The sequence below is a fragment of the Puma concolor genome, chromosome D1, assembly GCF_028749965.1.
Source record: "Puma concolor isolate L17-30 chromosome D1, mPumCon1.1.hap2, whole genome shotgun sequence".
NCBI lineage: Eukaryota > Metazoa > Chordata > Mammalia > Carnivora > Felidae > Puma > Puma concolor.
In genome coordinates, this window is record NC_141676.1 from 54,644,126 (window position 1) to 54,658,428 (window position 14,303).

At 38.9% G+C, this 14,303-nt stretch overlaps 1 pseudogene; it reads left to right on the forward strand.

The window, feature by feature from the left end:
• Positions 1–8,461: 8,461 nt before the first annotated feature.
• LOC112865428 (olfactory receptor 52A1-like) lies at positions 8,462–9,657 on the forward strand (annotated as a pseudogene).
• The last annotated feature ends 4,646 nt before the right edge of the window (positions 9,658–14,303 follow it).

Consider the following 14,303-nt stretch of genomic DNA (forward strand, 5'->3'; position numbering starts at 1 on the left):
CAAAAGCAGGATACCGAATCAAGATATAGATGTACATTTACATAAAGATTTAAAATGAGACCTGTAGTTGCTCAAAATAGTTGAGGAAACACCAGGCTATCCATTAACACATGTGTTAAAAGTGGTTTCTACATTTGTGAATAACTAAATGAAATCCTTAGTCACCCAAGTCCCCAAAACAAATTCCAGATGGAGTTAAATTTCTCTCCTTTCTCCTTGTTCTTTCTGTCAACTCTAGTAAAATCTCTGTCCCATTTTCACTCACCAACTCTATCTCAAGCCTGATCTTGAATTCCACCTCTGGCTCCTAACCTTAACACCCAAGGTTCTGCTACTGATGAGTAGAATTTTAGTGTTCATGAACCTGTTCCCAGATAAAGAACCCTCGTCTTAAACTCCATCCTCGCCATCATATTCAGCCTGTGAGACCCTAATGGCTTTGGAGTTGCTCTCAGCTTTGGTGCCGGGTTCCAGCAGGAGACACTTACCCTCCTACAAAATATAGAGAAGGTTTCACCATCATCCATGGAGAGTAGGGGGAGAAAGAGTGAACTGGTAAGTTAAATAAGGGCATTGGAAAATTCTAAAAACTGGGAGAAACTACCCTCTTTTTCTAAGAGACTTAATTGTTTCTTTTATTTCCTGTGTTGAGTATTTACTGTTCCAAATATAATGGTAAACAATTTACATACATTATCTTATATAAGTATTATTTGTTTATGTCAAATACTTGGGTCTCAGGTAACTTAAGTGGTTCTCCAAGATCACAAGTCATTAAGTGTTAGAACCATGAACTATCTTTATCACTGTGCTAAATTACTTTTGCTACTTCCATTACTCTTGTACAAACTGCAGAAAGTTACCAGATCCTTCAGTCTTCCATTTCCATAGGAAGCTGTCATTTCTATGCTTATTATCACCACCTTCACTGCCACAAATGACCCTGTGGAGATTTCTGTCAATGCCTTTTTTGTTTGGCATGTGGCCCATGTAGAAACACTCTGTCCTGCATCTAAACACATTTCTCTCCCACACAGTGTGCTTTACATGTGTCCTTGTTTCAGAAATACATTTTCCATCTCTTTTGTAAGGAAATATCTTAAATATGACTATCAAGAGCTTGACATTTGACATACAATAACTGACCAGAGATTGATATTGTCCAGTCCCCACGCGTTTCCCTGTATCTTCAAATGAAGTCTCGCCATGACAGTTTCGACGGTTCCACTGAGTGCACACCTGCGACCTTCAGCCTTGTTGGCACTCCAGAGAAGAGGCAGAGCACATCTGGATATCTATCCCTTTCTGCCTGGTGTACATCATTGTTTTCCTAGGAAATGGCATCATTCTTTCCATCATCCAGATTGACCCTGATTTGCAACAACCCATGTATCTGTTTCTGGCCTGCTAGCCTTTGTTGAACTTGGTGCCTCTGCAAAGTGTCATACTCATGTTCCCACTGCTCTTCCCCTTGAAAGGTCTGCCTTTCTGTGGCTACAACACCCTCACACACTCCTACTTCCATAGTTTATTATTGCTTATGAATAAGCTACAAGGTTTAGTAGATGGAGAAAGAAAAGTAGCCTCACCTTTCTCCCTGAATATAGAGAATGTCATTACTTTGATGTAAGCCTTTAGAAGGAAGCATGGGCCATGAGATTTTTCCTGGTGAGGACATCATTTGACTATTCAATCCTTAAATACTTGATTCCTTTGTTTTTTTCCCCCCAGGGATAGGCAGAATGGTGCCTGGAGAGGTTTTTGTTTCCAAGTACATGCAACTCAGGGATACATATTTGTGAGTGGGAAAGAATCAGGACACAAAAGAGTATGTGTTATTATTATAATAGGTGTATTGCGACAGTGGTTACTTCTGATGGATGTAGAGGGGGCCGAATGACTGGGGAACCACAGGAGAACATTTGCCAGAAGATGGAAATGCCATACGAATGTTAAGATTGTAAGCTACATGGTTGTATTCATTTGTCAAAATGGTACAGCTAAGATTTGCACACTTCCATGAAAGTCAATTTTACTTCTAACCCTCTAAATAATAATAATGATGACGATAATATTTTTTTGGGGTAGATACTGGTTGCGAGTAGGGAAGATAAAAGAATGGTATAATGTTGATAATTATTGCAGCCCCATGAGGGGTAGATGGAATCTCATTATAATGCTTGTTTTGTGCCTGTTTAAAGTTTTTGTAATTAAACAATTTGGAAACATACTAACTGTGCTGATACTAAATATTCATTGAGTGTGTGCCCTGAAGAAGAGATACCTTTCAACTGGTACCTTACGAAGTGATTTACACAGGTAAAAATAATTTAGTACACAGAACAAATATTTGCAGTCAAAACTATTTGACTTTAAGAAACCATTTTGTTTTTAATTAGCTAATGGGTAGAAAAAACAGTGACCTGAAAACAGTGGTTTCAGCAGGAAATGACTAAAATATGTAAGCCTCTACTTTTGTCATAGCTCTGGTAGACACCAATCTTCTGGTAGTAGACATTAGGAGATCTGCTTTTGATCAACAGGAAGAGAGGGAGGGAAGGAACAATTTGAGATAAACTTCCTAGACAGGTATGCAGGACTCACCTTTTTTCCTACATGGTTGTGACTTTCCACAAACTAGAATGAATATTCTTATAAACTAGAGCCTTGAAGAATTACTGAGTATCAAGGTCTTTGTCTTAGTACAAGTGATAAGTATATAAGTTGACGGGTGGCATCATGTATATAATTTTTTCTGCGTTTATATAATTCATTCAATTTATTGAGATTTCTTCCATTTTGTATATATCTGTCTTTGAAAGTGCTCAATGCACAGCAATCACCAAAATGGACAAGGATATTTTTTGGACCCAGTTCTTAATTCTTCAAGATATTTTCAGAAACCATCCCACAGCAATAATTAGTGGCAATCTCCATGACAATCCTGTTAACTAGTTAGTATTATGATTCTCATTACATAATTGAAGAAACTCAAAGAACTTATGCAAATTTATTAAAGTCACACAGTGAAAATTGGTACTTACAAGAAGTAAGTCTGCAATGTGATGTTGGATGATTGAATTAAATATACTTAAGTCCCCAGGGCACCTGGGTGGCTCATTTGATTAAACCTCTGACTTCAGTTCAGGTCATGATCTCCCACTCTGTGAGTTCTAACCCTTTGCTGGCCTCTATGCTGACAGCATGGAGCCCGGAGCCTTTTTTGAGTTCTGTGTCTCTCCCTCCCTCTGCCTCTCCCCTGCTCATGCTCTGTCTGTCTGTGTCTCTCTCTCAAAAAGAAACATGGAAAAAAATTTAAATAGGTATACTTATATCCAAATTCTAGCTATTTTGCTCTTAATATGTATGGGACATTGTTTGTGTTCTGACCTGTTTGAATTCAATTTACTCATTTATAAATGGGGGATAAAATACAGTTTAGTTTTGATGCTTTGAAGATTAAAGGCAATGATCTAAATAAAGCAATTGCACTATTCCTGGTAGAATTTTCTCAATAACTGCTTAGATTTTATTAGTCATTCCTTTCCCATGATATCTGATAGAAATGTGTGAAATCACCCCACCAATTTCATGCTGCCTGCTAGTAGCTCTGTATACTGATTTTAAGTTCAAAAACATCACTCAAGTTTTTCCCCAAAATACTGATTCATATTCATGATGAAGAATAATACATCAATCTTGCAATCCAGGTTTTTAGCAGAGTAAAATCAATTACATCAATTTCCTGTCCATCCTTTATTTTAAGAAAGCTACAGTAATTAAGAGACTCATATTGCCAAAATCACTGCTAAATCATGTGGAATACAGAGTCAAGAAATTAAGGTCTACATATGGGGTCAATTGAGATCATAAATAATATCATGGCTGTTCAACAGAAAAAGAAGTCTTCTCTGCGAATAATGCTGATATCCATATCCAGACAAAATCAACCTTTTTAGTATACAACAGTTAACTTGAAATGGATTATAAATTTAATGCAATATCTAAAAGGATAAAATTGCCAGAAGAAACAGGAACTTTTTTAAAAAATTTAATGTTTATTTATTTTTGAGAGTGAGAGTGAGAGCGAGAGAGCAAGAGCTAGAGGGACAGAAAGAGTAGGGGAGGGTCAGGGAGAGGGAGACACAGACTCTAAAGCAGGCTCCAGGCTCTGAGCTGTCAAGACAGAGCCCGACTCAGGGCTCGAACCCAGGAACTGGATCATGACCTGAACTGAAGACGGACACTTAACAGACTGAGCCAACCGGGCACCCCCAACCAGAACATTTTCAAATGATGATCCTTTAAAGATGATTCATTAGCCTACCCCCCACAACCTTACAACTGTAGGAAAAAGGAAAGTATATCTATTGAAGTAAAGTCAGTAGAAGAGAGGAAGAAAAAGGAAACAAAAGGATAAAATAGTCTAAATTTTCTTGATGACTTAACAATGAGCTATTGTTAGGCAACATGTGAGAGTTTGACCTCTGAATCAATTGCAGTCAAGGTGACTCAATACCATGTTATCAGTCTCCTTTACAGAGGGAATTGTGGAAAGAGCATACAAGGCCCCCTTGCCCTTTGACCTCCCCCTCTTTTTCTGCCTGCAATCCATTATGAATGTCTTCCTCCATCATACTGAAGGTATTCTTCCTAAATTTGCCAGCATCTCAACATTACTTTAAGTACCTCTTAAGGTGAGCAACACACAAGAAAGGTATGGAAAACAGGTAAATCATATCAAGGAGAAAGGTACAATGTATATAAGTTTGTTTTTTTTAGAACTCATCATTTGTTCTCATGATTAAAGATATGCTAATTCTTCTCCCCACATGTCTAAAAATTTGAAAGCATATATCATATCTTCTTTTTATTTGCATCAAGTTCAGAATGGCATGATTCCCTCACATCTATGAGGCATAAAACACCTGCAATCCGAAGGAAAAGTGCAAGAAAAGTAAAGAAATTTATGAAAAGGAGGGATGGAGAAGTTCAGTCCAATATGCAACAACTGATTCAAGGCTCAGTATGGAAGGATTTACAAATGTCCATCATAACTGGTCATCCTGAGAAAATTACTGAATTTACAAAAATAGCTTCAATAAAATAAAAATCTGAGGAAGGAGACTGCAAGAGAATTAGAGGAAAATATGTGATAGAAAGCCCTGGTGGATACAGACTTTTCTTTCCAGAAATGCCTAAGTGAAAGATGGGTCAAAAGGATACTTATAGAATTCATGGCATAGAAACATGCCTACATTTAAAGGTTCTTTAGATCTTTTTCCAAAGGAGGACAGCAGGAAAGGAACTGAACTCAAAAAATACAACATGGGTACTGTAATTTCTCTGCATTTACGCCGTGGGAAAGCGAAAAGAGGAGAGCAAGGAGATTCTGCAAGTTTTAGAAATGATTTCAGAGACATGAGATGTGATTGGGCCCAAGGGGGCTTAATTATGAGCTGCTGGGCCTCCTGTGGCTTGGGCTACTGGCTAGGAAATCTCTCAGTCCGTGTTCAGACCGGGTCCTTCTCACATTCACTGGGGAACGTTACAAGTGGTGGTCAGGGGCTTTCCTCTACAGTTTGAGTTCAATAAATTTATGCTGCTGCCTCAGCATGATACAAACCTTGCTGGGAGTTTTGGTGGAGATGAACCCACCAACATGATCTCAGATAAACTGACAGAACAGGGAGCATGTCTGTTCTGCAGCAACAGAAGGAAACCAAGAAAGGCTCTCACAGAGATACTTCCGGCCTATTGGCAGAGAGTCCAGCAGCAAATGGCTCAGAGTTCGTGACATTGAAGAGGGCTGTTATAGAGGGTGCAGATAGAAAGAAGAGGCATGGGCAGCATGAGATGCAAGTGAATGAGATGGGAATCTCAGGAGGAGAAAGAGTGGATGACAAGTGAGTGCTGAGTGATTGTATTATGAAGACTGACCTTGGTCTTCAAGAGTCTGGTAAGAGCAGAACTGGCTCCCAACAGTAAAGGGCAAGGAAGTCTCTCTCTGGCCAATTTCACCCCATAATGTTTCATTTCCAGATTTTCCAATGATAACCACTCAACCCCCCCCTCCTGCTCTGTAATCATGCAGATCCTCTCCCACCTGCCTTCCCACAGTCTGCACCTGTCAGGTAATGCTCCTATGTCAGCTCATAACTCTTGAATAAGTCAGACAAGGTGATCATTGCTAAAGGATTTCTATGATTTGGAAATCAAGAACTTACCTGACTAGTCTATCCTAAATACATGTCAGGTGATACAGCCTGTCTTCATAAATGGTCCCTCTGACTATGATTCTTCACTAGAGTTTTGGCAGCTTAAACCACAGCTGTTGCTGAATTACTGGTATATTTGGTGACTCTTGGCATATGGCATATGTTTAAATTTTTAAAATAATTTTTTTTAATATTTAGTTTTGAGAGACACAGAGACAGAATACAAGTGGGTTAGGGGCAGAGAGAGGGGGAGACAGAATCGGAAGCAGGCTCCAGGCTCCAAGCTGTCAGCACAGAGCCCAACACGGGGTTTGAACTCACGAGCTGTGAGATCATGACCAGAGCTGAAGCCGAATGTTCAACCGACTGAGCCAGCCAGGCACCCCTAAATTTTTTTTAATGTTTACTTTATGTGTGTGTGTGTGTGTGAGAGAGAGAGAGAGAGAGAGAGAGAGAGAGAGAGAGCACGCATGAGCAGTGGGGGGTGAGAGAGAGAGAGAGAGAGAGAGAGAGAGAGAGAGAGAGAGAGAGAGAATGAATCTGAAACAGGCTCCAGCCTCCAAGGTGTCAGAACAAAGCCCAACACAGGGCTTGAACTCATGAACCACAAGATCATGACCTGAACCCAAAGTCAGTTGCTTTACCTGCTGAGCCACCCCGGTGGCCCTAACATTCAGTATATGTTTAGATGATCATGAGCTTGCTGACATAATGCAACAGTGTTGGAGACAGTAGGAATGAATGAAATAACTAAACGTTGTTTTATACAGGATAGCAACTATTTTTGCTTAAATGGTTGTTTGTTTAGAGAGGAGCATGATAAGGAGCAGAGAGAGGAGAGAGAATGCACAGCCTGTTTAGGAGCTCAGTCTCTTAACCATGAGATCATGACCTGAGCCAAGATGAAAAGTTGAAAGTGTGGGGCACCTGAGTGGTGCAGTTGCAGTCCCTTAAGCCTCAGACCTCAGCTAAGGTCATGACCTCACAGCTCAGGAGCTGGAGCCCTGCATGGAGCTCTCTGCTGTGAGTAGATCTTCTGCACCCACCCCCCACTCCCCGCTCCCCTGCTTGCATTCTCTCTCTCAAAATAAATAAACATTAAAAACAACAACAACAACACAGAATGGGATACTTAACTGACTGAGCCACCCATGTAACCAGCAGATATTTTTCTATTGTATAACTTGAGAATTTCATGATTTTACATACGCAATTCTCAAAAGCAATTATCTTTATCGGGAAACAACTTTCATACAGGGACTAAGAACCCAAGTTTTGAGGAAATTCAGTTATCAGGGAATTGAAGCAACTAAAGTTTCCTTAGTTGCTCTACAGCCCTCTCTCCTGCATCATTTCTGGAACCCCAGGGTCTGCCTTCTGTCTTCCATTTCTACTTTATCTTGGACTCCTCTTAAGGAGACTGTCTTTTCACCCCTTTATTTTTATTCATTTTTTAGGCTTGAGATCACAATATGAGTGAAGCAATCAAATGGTCTGTATATTATTAAGAATCAATGAGCCTAAACTTGCCGATCTTTTGGTGATGGTAACCCTGAGCACTTTCAACCCCAGAAACTAACCTTTATTCTAGATAAGTTACCCGTTCACCTATATCCCCTAGTCAGCAAGAATGAGTCCTCTTGCCTATGCCTTGTTTCTCTAGATTTCTTTGCCTTCTAGAGATTCCTCCCTTCTAATCATTTTGTAGTGTTCATTTCAGAATTTGCATTATGTGTACAACTCATGTCAAAGAATTCTGCTATTACTTACATAAGGAAAATAAAATAAAGTTTTACTTATAATGTAAAAATCAGCATGGAACTTTGATTTAGATTAAAATTACATGGATTTGATCATCTTTTCTCAAGCTCTATTTCACATTTTTTTAAAAGGACATCCAGTCCTACATAAATATATAATACATAGATACAGGTATCTAAATATATTATGTTCATGGGTGAAGCTATGTCTATCTCACTTCTCTTTCATAGGAAGCCTTTTAAACCAAAATACTGGTTAGAGTCTGATTATGTGATTGTCCAAACTGACAGTTTGTGACTCAGATGGTTTGGGGAAAATAATTAGAACACTAAGGTCAGCTGAAATGTGGGATAGGGAGAGATTTATTAAAATCTGATTAAAGTGCAATATCAAGCAAATAAACAAGTATATTTATTTTATCCACAGGTCCAGAAGGACATAACAGAAATATCAGCAAATTATTCCTTTACCACGTGATCTGGATGGTTCTAATGCAGTTGCCCTGCCTTGTACATAACTTCTTACTGTGGTACACTACTTATGGATGTCTTTCTTGAAAACAGTGATGTGTATCTATGGATCATTTTCCTTTGATAATATAAACGAGATGAATGAGAAGATCTTAGAGTTCTGCCAAAATCACAGAGACTCACTATGATGATTTTGAATTAAAACAGGAGTAGAAGAGTGCCACTGACTGAGAACCTTCTTTCATTTTCATCTGGAGGCCGGAGGACATTATGTCCATTTCCAACATCACAGTCTTCAGGCCTTCTGTGTTGACGCTGATAGGGATCCCAGGCCTAGAGACTGTGCAGTGCTGGATTGGGATTCCATTCTGCGTCATGTATCTCATTGCTATGATTGGAAACTCCTTGATTCTGATCATCATCAGGACAGAACGCAGCCTCCATGAGCCCATGTACATTTTTCTAGGCATGCTGGGAGTCACAGATATTGTACTTGGCACGAGCATTGTGCCCAAGATGCTTGGAATCTTCTGGTTTCATGTGCCAGAGATTTATTTTGATTCTTGCTTGCTTCAAATGGGGCTCATCCACACATTTCAGTGCATAGAGTCAGGCATCCTGTTGGCCATGGCTCTGGACCGTTATGTGGCCATCTGTTATCCACTAAGACATGCTGCCATCTTCACCCACCGCCTAGTCACCCAAATAGGGGCTTTGGTAACACTCAGGGCTGCCCTTCTCGTAGCCCCATCTTTAGTACTGATAAAATGCCGGTTTCAGTTTTACCATACAACCATCATCTCCCACTGCTACTGTGAACATATGGCCATTGTGAAACTGGCTGCAGAAAATGTACGAGTCAACAAAATTTATGGTTTGTTTGTGGCATTCACCGTTGCAGGGTTTGACCTCATATTCATCACTTTGTCCTACATACAGATATTTATCACTGTTTTTCGTCTGCCCCAGAAGGAGGCTTGGTTGAAAGCATTCAATACGTGCATTGCTCACATCTGTGTCTTTCTCCAGCTCTACCTCCTTGCCTTCTTCTCCTTCTTCACACATAGGTTTGGTGCTCATGTTCCCCCATATATCCACATCCTCTTTTCTAGCCTCTACTTGCTGGTCCCCCCGTTTCTCAATCCACTTGTCTATGGTCCAAGACCACGCAAATCCGCATTCACCTGGTAAAGATGTTGTATTCATAAAATGCACTGTGATTAACATCTTCAACCTTCTCCTTTATGCAAAATAACAATCTCTCGAAACAGAATAAAACAGAAAAATACATATTATTCATGATGTTTGAGTTGTCTCCTTAATTGTTTTGTGAAATTTGCCTGCATTTTAGGCAGTTTTCACATCACAGCCCATGACACCTATCGGTCAGTGCCATTTAAATCCTAGTAGGTAATGAGTTGGGAATGGTAGAAACAGCAATAGTGAATATGTATCATTTCCATTTTTTTTTCTTATTTTGCAGTTCCTGATTGAATTTTCTCCTTTAAGTATTCTTCTCCACAACGATCCATAAATATCTATTTCTCAATGAATTTCCAAGCACCCAAGAATCATTGTCTTGGATTGTCCAGGTACTTGATGAAATCACATTGTTGATTCTATTTGTTTCTGGATCATCCTCATCATCTTTAAAGTAAATGAGAGGAGGGGTTCCTGGATGGCTCAGTTGATTAAGTGTCCAACTTTGGCTCAGGTCATGATCTCCTCGTTCATGAGTTCACCCTGCACTGGGTTCTTTGCTGAGAGCACAAAGCCAGCTTGAGATTCTCTCTCACCTTCTCTCTGTCTGCCCCTCCTCACTTGTGCACCTTCTTTCCATTTATTAAAATAAATAAATAAACTTAAGAAATAAAATTAATGAGAGGAAGCATTTTGTTCTTATTCAAACAAAAAACCCAAAGAAACAAAAAACTGTGTGCAATCTAAAGACACATAGTCCTCAATCTTCAACATTTCCGGTGTCATTCAGGGCATTAAGGTTTAAACATTATGAACAATCCATCATTCTATTTTACAATTCAGGACTTTCTATGCACACTCACCATTTATGCCTTTATTAATTCCTCAAGTGTTATCAAAACCCTACAATATTATAAATGCTATACTCAAGAATAGAAGCATAATGACAAATTGACAGTGTTTATGTGTTTTGGGTTTATAGCCATTATAGCTTAATATTACTGGGAGAAAGAGAGAGACAGGGGAACGAAAATGAAAGAAGTAATAGAGGTACTTCTGGAATGTGGGGTTATCCATGAGAGTGAAGCATTGAAATCCAAAGGAAAGCAGCATCTCTAGAATTATTATTAATTTCTTTGGTTTTTAATTACAAAGTCTGATTCCTCTTTTAAGTTTTTTGTTAATTCCAGTTAGTTAACACACAGTGTTATATTAGTTTCAGATGTGCAATATAGTGATTCCACACTTCCATACAGCACCTTGTGTTCATCATGACAAGTGGACTTCTTAATCCCCGCCACCAATATAACCCATCCCTCCACCCACCTCCCTGCTGGTAACCACCAATGTGTTCTCTACAGTTAAGAGTCCTTTCTTTCTCTGTCTCTTATTTATTTCCATTTGCTTGTTTGTTTTGTTTCTTAAAATCTACATATGCTTGAAATCATGTGGTATTAGTTTTTACCTGTAGGGAGTCTTAAGGAATGACAGATGAATTGCTGGTAGGTAAGGACATACCATGCCAGGTAGATGGTCTTGGAGCTTAAATAGAGAGTCAAGAAATGGCACATTTTTTCTACATGTAATGCACAACTTGTAGAGACAAGAAAACTACAAATATCAAGAATGGTTATGGACACTATGCAAAATTTTTGAACTTTATTCTGAAAGCTATCATATGTCACTGGCCAGTTTTCACTACAAAAATGCTCATGTGTGTGAATGTGTGTATCTATTTGACACATGGCAGCGTATCTTCTCAGTGGGCTTAAAACATCATGCTTTTAAATCACTCAAGGTTATTGTACTAATGAACACATGAAATGTTCTGTCCAAATTAATGACTTGAGAACGTAAGGCTTATGGGCTGTTCCTGAAAACCTGAGCTCATGGGTCATTTTTAAAAAAAGTATGGAAAATATTCACATGTGTGCAGACGTCCATACTTTGATTTAGGACACTTAAAATACTATATACATAAGCAATATTAGACTGCATGTCACATGGATGTAGATACTCTGGCTTGTTTTATGGACTGGGCCTTATGAATGAATACTAAATTTGATCACTTTGTAAATCCAGAGGCTATCCTGAGGCATCTTTGGAGGCTGTTTTAAATGTCAGTGTTTATTATGGAAAGAGCCTAAATGTCCATCAACTGATGAATGGATAAAGAAATTGTGGTTTATGTACACAATGGAATACTACTTGGCAATGAGAATGAATGAAATATGGCCTTTTGTAGCAACGTGGATGGAACTGGAGAGTGTATGCTAAGTGAAATAAGTCATACAGAGAAAGAGAGATACCATATGTTTTCACTCTTATGTGGATCCTGAGAAAGTTAACAGAAGACCATGGGGGAGGGGAAGGAAAAAAAAAGTTAGACAGGGAGGGAGGCAAACCATAAGAGACTCTTAAAAACTGAGAATAAACTGAGAGTTGATGGGGGGGAAGGGAGGGAAGGGTGAGTGATGGGCATTGAGGAGGGCACATGTTGGGATGAGCACTGGGTGTTGTATGGAAACCAATTTGACAATAAATTTCATATGAAAAAAAAAAATAAATGTCAGTATTTACCAGATAGGATTTGCTTGGATTACCAATAGGGGTTGTGGTGCTTTAGTAACAATTTCTTTGAAATAAAAGTAAAAAAACATCGGAGGCAGTTTTAATGTTCTAGTCAGAGTTCAGCAAACATTTATGCAAATAAATAGTTTGGGATATCGGGGGGCAAGGTAACAAAGACTATTTTGTAAGTATTTACATAAAAAGCGACAAGGGATATTTCCAAAAAAATTTTTCATATAATTATATATAATTATGTATCATTTACAATTGACAATAATAATAATAACAATCAGATGTGTAGGTTTCTGTAATGAAAGTCTACTAATCAGGGGAATGTGGAAATGTCCATCATAACTGGTCATTGTGAGAATACTACTCAATTTACAAAGCTTCAATAAAATAAAGATCTAAAGAATGATACTACAAGAGAATGAGTGTTAAATGTGTGATACAGAGCCATTGTGGATACAGATTTTGTCTCCAGAAGTGTCTCAGTGAAAGAAAGGTCACAGAATACTTATTTATACGTAACTCATTGGCACAGGAACATACATTTAAGTACATTTAAGTGTCCTTTCGATCTTTTTCCAAATGAGGACAGCAGAAAGAAACTGACAAAAGTAAATTTAGTTACTTAATTTTTACAGAAAACTTTTTATTTTGTAAGGAATGTCAAAAAATACATATTCCCGAGATGTGCACGGTTTGGCAGATGGCCGAGCAGCAAATGGATAAGAGTTCATGATATTTACAGCGGGCTGTTCCAGAGGGTGCAGAGAGAAGAAAGAGATGCTGCCAGCATAAGCACAAGTGAATGAGATGAGAGTCTCAGGAGGAAAAAGAGTGAATGACAGGTGAGTGATGAGTGATGAGTAATGGTGTTATGAAGACAGACCATGGTTTTCAGGTGTCTTGTAAAAACACAACTGGCCCCCAACAACAAAGCATGAAGTGTCTTTGCCGAAGTTCACCCAATAATGTTTCACTACCAGCTTTTCCAGTGATAACCACACCATCCCCCCTGCCCTGTACTCACTTAGGTCCTCTCCCACCTGCCTTCTCATCACCTGTACCTGTCAGGTAATGCTGCCACATCAGCTCCTTACTGTTAAATATGCCAGACAATGTGAATGGTACTGAAGGGTTTCTCTTCTAATTCTGATTAACTCTAGAAAGAAGAAGTGAATAAACGAATCCATGATTGAGGAATCTCTAGGATTAAGCATTGGGGAGCAAAGCTTTGGAAATCATGTCTTAGTTGACTAACTGCTCTATTCTAAATATGCATCAGCTGATACAGACTTGCTTCTAGAATGGACCTGTTGAGTGGGTTCCTTCACTTGAGGTTTAGCCACATAAACCACAGCTCTTCCTGCATTACTGGCATTTTTGGTGACAATAAGTATATGATTAAATGATCATGGGCTTGCATGGGCTTACAGAAAGCAACAGTGTTGGACCAACTAGGAAAGAGTGAAACAACTGAACCCTGTTTTCACCAAATAGAAACTTTCTAATGTAGCTTGAGGCTTTCTAATTTAAGATATGTGATTTTTAAAAAGCAATGGTCTTTTCAGATACAAATGTATCCAAACTAGACTAAGAGCCCAGTTTTCAGAAAAGTCAGTCATCATGAATCGAGGTGATTAAATGTTCGTTAGTTGAGCGCTCTCCTCCATCATTTCTGGTATCCCAAGTCGGCTCCGTGTCTTCCATTCCTACTTCCATATTGAACTCCTGTTGGGAAACGTGTCCTTTCACCCCTTTATTTTCGCATCATTGCTTATGCCTGAGCTCATGAAAAATTCAAATGTTCAAGTGATATATATTTCATTAAGAATTAATGAGCTTACATTGGCCAAATCTCATGTTACTGGCAGCTGTGAGCAGTTTAAGCCCAAGAACCTAGCCTCTAGTCCAAGAATTACCCATTTACCCATTTTCCCACACTCTGTTGTCAGCAAGATTGAGTCCCCTTGTCTCTATACATTGTCGCCTCTGAGTTTCCATGTTTTCTAGAGATTCCTCCCATCTAGGTATTCAGAAATGGGTGTTCTAAAATGTCAGTGATTTTAAGCGCACA